Raw genomic sequence first — 4,397 nt, forward strand, 5'->3', positions numbered from 1 at the left:
TTTTGTTTCAGATCATAATACTACATGAGTGACAATGTCTAAATACAAAAAGAAACATCACATGTGAACTTTAAGCACTCAAATAAGAGACACAATTCATTAGCAGATAGCCTATACTAAAGGAAAGTATGAGTACAATACTACTAAAACACTATATTGATATATACTTGATGATCAAAACTAATCTAACACTAAGTTTAAACCAATGCACTTGGGATGGAATCGTTCAAATTTTGAATAGGTTATCAAATAATTATTATGTAAATTGTGTGCTAATTGTTCTCAAAGATGAGATGAATGGTGAAAATTGTTCAAAACATGCTTTAGGGTATAAAATAGATTTTTTTCACTTAGTTGTTAGGTCTGAGGAAAACTATTCTACCAAAATCACCAAAGATATACACTCAACATTGTCCTTTTTTTCTGAAACATGAAATGCACAAATTCTTCACCACCCTCATGGGAGAATTGACAACCCCACCCTCATGGAAAAGGAAAATCTCATGGAAAAGGAGAAGGTCATTTGAAAAAAAAAAAACTAAAGATCCATAAGCTTCAACAGAATACCTTATTGTTGAATATCAAGCATTGCCTTGGCCTGGAAGTGCTCCTCCAGAAGATCCTCACTCGTTTATTTACTAAGAAAATCATGTTTCTTCTTCTCCATAACCATGCACTCAATCTATTCCTCTGTTAGGTCGAAACAACATGTAGATCAACATCGCAGCGAAAAAAGTTTTGATGTAGGTGATTGGGTATTTTTACAGCTACATCTCAAGAAAGCTATTTATGAGAAGGAAATGTTGGCAATACTACATGCACTTAAGAAATGGCAACCTTACCAAATGGGAAGACACTTCCAGGTAAAAATGGATGATGATAGTTTTAAATTCTTTTTAGAACAAATATGATCTTTAGAAGAACAGAAAAAATGGGTCACAAATATGTTGGGTTATGACTTTGACATCATCTACAGAAAAGGGAAGCAAAATTTTGTTGCAGATACACTCTCAAGAAAGGATGAGGATGTGGAAGAATTGGTTTGTACTATTTCTATTATCCAATGAGATTGGATAAACGAAGCAAGGGATGAATGGAAGAAGGACGAAGAACTATGGCCACTCATTCAAAAGTTGCAACATATCCCAATTCAAACAATATTGCCAGAACTTGAAGATGAAGGAAAAATCATATTGGAACCTGGAGCAGTAATAGAAACAAGAACCTGTGATAGCTACGAAATCGATCAATTTCAGAGTATCTAATCAAGTGGAAGAACTTACCCACTGAAGATTCCACATGGGAGGACAAGAATTTTATATAGATGCATCAAGAACTACTCAAGCGTTGAGGACAAAAAGTTTTGAAGGAGAGGGGCATGTTAGGCCCCTATACTACTAGTGTAACCCCTTATTGTTATTAGTACAACCTGCTTATTATATTGTTGTGCCCATGTAGTCCCCATATTGTTATTATTGTGCCCAATAGAAGCCCACTATTGTTATTGTGCCGTTACATTATTATTGTTATGTCGGCTCTGATTATATTATGACCCCTTAGACTCCTATATATAGAAAGAAGGTCTTGTCATTTGTATCATCCAAGAATTGTTCATTTGTGTAATGTAAAGGAGGTTTCCCCCTCGAAGAGGCTGATTTATAAGGAATTCATCTATCTTTTCTATCTTTTTGTGAGCTGGTTTCATAACATCCTCATCCAGTAGGGGAACATGGGAAACAAACTCTCAATCTCTTTGTTGTTGGTTCCCCTCTCCTGCTCTCCAATTTATTTCACCACATCCTCTTCTTCCTTGAATAGAATCGGCTTAATGGAAGTGACCTCCCCACTCTTCACTATTAACCTAGCCTCCCTCTCGATGGACTCAATCCTTTGCCACTCTCTCAGCACCCTGGCCCGCATCTCCTCCTCTGCAAGTTGCTTGACTTTCTCCAAGATCTTGTCCTTGTCATCCTTGTAGCCATAATAACTTGCATTGTTTCACTTTTAAATCTCATACGTAGACCTCCTCTTCTTTGCCTCGGGGGTTTTATCGAATAGCTCTTTGAGGACAGCTAAGAATTTAGCAGGCTCGAGAACCCAGCCACCACAAGCATTCCTCCTCATTGATATCCACCACCTTTCCCTGGTCATTAGTAATTCTTGGGTCAATAACTATATCATTGTAAAACGTATTAATGAGGATACCCCAACTGTCCATGATGTTGTTAATGATTTCTGTCAAAAAATCCCACATGGGAAAAGAATCAATATCCCGTTGTGTTCAGGTTCATGTCCAATTTTCGCAGCTTGAGGTCAAAGTTCAGTTCAGGAATGTCAAAAAATTCGTCGTCTCCCTCCATGCTCTTCTGCGACGTGTAGTTGAAGACAATGCATGATGGACCAGGAAAATGCCCTGGCTATGCAGAAAACCATGATGGGAATCCCGAACTTGTGGCTCGAGTGGTGAATCCATCCCGTAGTCATGTCACCAATGATGCATGAGATTGGGGGAAAGTAATGGGGCACCTCCTCGGTATTCAGTTGCTACTCTAGCCATTCTTCCAAAGGGCTGACTAACTTGTGGGACGAAGTGACCAGTTTCTGGAAGACATCATGGGGAATGTTGTCGGAGCTTTCGATTTCTAGAGGCAGTCCCTCGATGGAAGGCATCAGTAGAGACACCAGCTAGATGTCCAGATTCAATCCATGGACTTGAGGCTCGAGCCATTTGGCATTCACAGGAGTCGTTATATATGAAATGACAAGGCACTGTGAAGCCAGAAGCTTTGCCAATTCCATGAATTGAATGAGATGGCCCTATGCCATGAATGGAATGGCCACCACATGTGGTTTTCTTTCTTTCATAATCAATCCCGATGCCACAATTGAAATAATAATAGGGATATAGTGAAGCCTGAGTTAAACCCTTCTTGTGGCTAGTGTAAAATGTTGGCACCGACAGCACTGTGCACATCAACCTACTTTCCTTCCAAGTCTATCATCTGGGCCCCTACTTTGGCATAATTAGGGTTGCCAAGCGCTATGATCTGAGCTTGACAGTGCTCCTTTCCCCTAATCAACTTGTTGATCTCATCGTTGAGGTCTGGGAGGTAGTGTTCACTGAGGTCTGGGTTCTAAATCTCCATGACCTTCCATCCAATCTCTCATATTATCTGCTACCTCCATTTGTGTGCCTCTGCAAGATCGCGGCATTCTGAGGCCAGGAATGAGCGCCTCTCCTTGGGTTTATTCTTCTCTTCGTTCTTGAATTTCAAGAACCAATTCAATATAGATTTTTCCTTCTCTTCATTACGGGCCATTCTTCCCCAAAATTCGAGAGCCTACAATCTAATCTGCTAGGTTTAATTCCCTAAGCCCTCCTTGTAGAGAACTTTAGAAAATAACTAGAAGGTATGAGCAGATTTCATTGAATAGGTAATTCGTATGTTTAAAAAGGCTGGAGAAGGGGTTGGAATTTGGAATTTGGATCTATATTTTCCCCATCAAGAACCTTTTACCTTGAAGAAATTTTAAAATTACCTTTTAATTACATTAAAATTCCATTTTAAATAAAGGAAATAAAAAAATAAAAATTTAGTACATAATATTCTATATATATTAATTGATAATTTTGACCATCACGAATGGAATGATTTCATTCAAGTTAATTTGATTGATGTAGAGAATAATTATTTTTTTGAGAAAAAAATGTAATTTTAGATTGGAGACAATTGCTTATAAATAGAAGAAATAAAACAATAAAACACTTTAAATATGTTTTTTTTAAATTGAATTCTAAATTTGTTACCATATCAAAATTCTAATTTGAATAAACAACCACTTAAAGAGATAAAACCCTAGAGTTTTTGGGGCAGCCATGAGTCTACCATTTGAACCTCCAGCACATGCAATATTTGACACTATTCAAGAAACAACCAACTTGATGAATAGAGGATGAAAACAGTGCTATAGCCACTTCCTTGAGAATAAAAATTAAATATACACAAAATTAAAGATCTTTAATATATTAAAAATTATCACACTAATTTTTACATTTTAATCTTTTAGGTAAATTTTACATGCAAACTATACAATTAACACATTATATACAAACTACATTAAAAATGAAAGTAATTAACACATTCTGCCTTAATCACCTCATTCCATCTTAGTTATTTTTGAGATTATAAATCAAATTTCTTCTATAATTTTATTGAATTGAAATAAAATAAATGTGCCTTATGCTACTTCCTCAGTTAAAACCCAAAATCATGATTGAATTAATTGTATCGTTTGTTGTGCATATGTTTCTAGTAACTGATACATAAATTTATTTTTTTCACTGAGATATCTAGATTCATTAGAATGCATTATTTATTGTTTTCACTAAAATTTGA

At 36.3% G+C, this 4,397-nt stretch overlaps 1 pseudogene; it reads right to left on the reverse strand.

Annotated features, from left to right (window-relative positions):
* Positions 1 to 568: 568 nt before the first annotated feature.
* Positions 569 to 3,320, reverse strand: LOC149148463 (uncharacterized; annotated as a pseudogene).
* Between the last annotated feature and the right edge of the window lie 1,077 nt (positions 3,321 to 4,397).

Source organism: Pinus tabuliformis, chromosome 9, assembly GCF_031772625.1.
Source record: "Pinus tabuliformis cultivar Carrire ecotype Pingquan chromosome 9, CPIR1, whole genome shotgun sequence".
NCBI classification, from domain to species: domain Eukaryota; kingdom Viridiplantae; phylum Streptophyta; class Pinopsida; order Pinales; family Pinaceae; genus Pinus; species Pinus tabuliformis.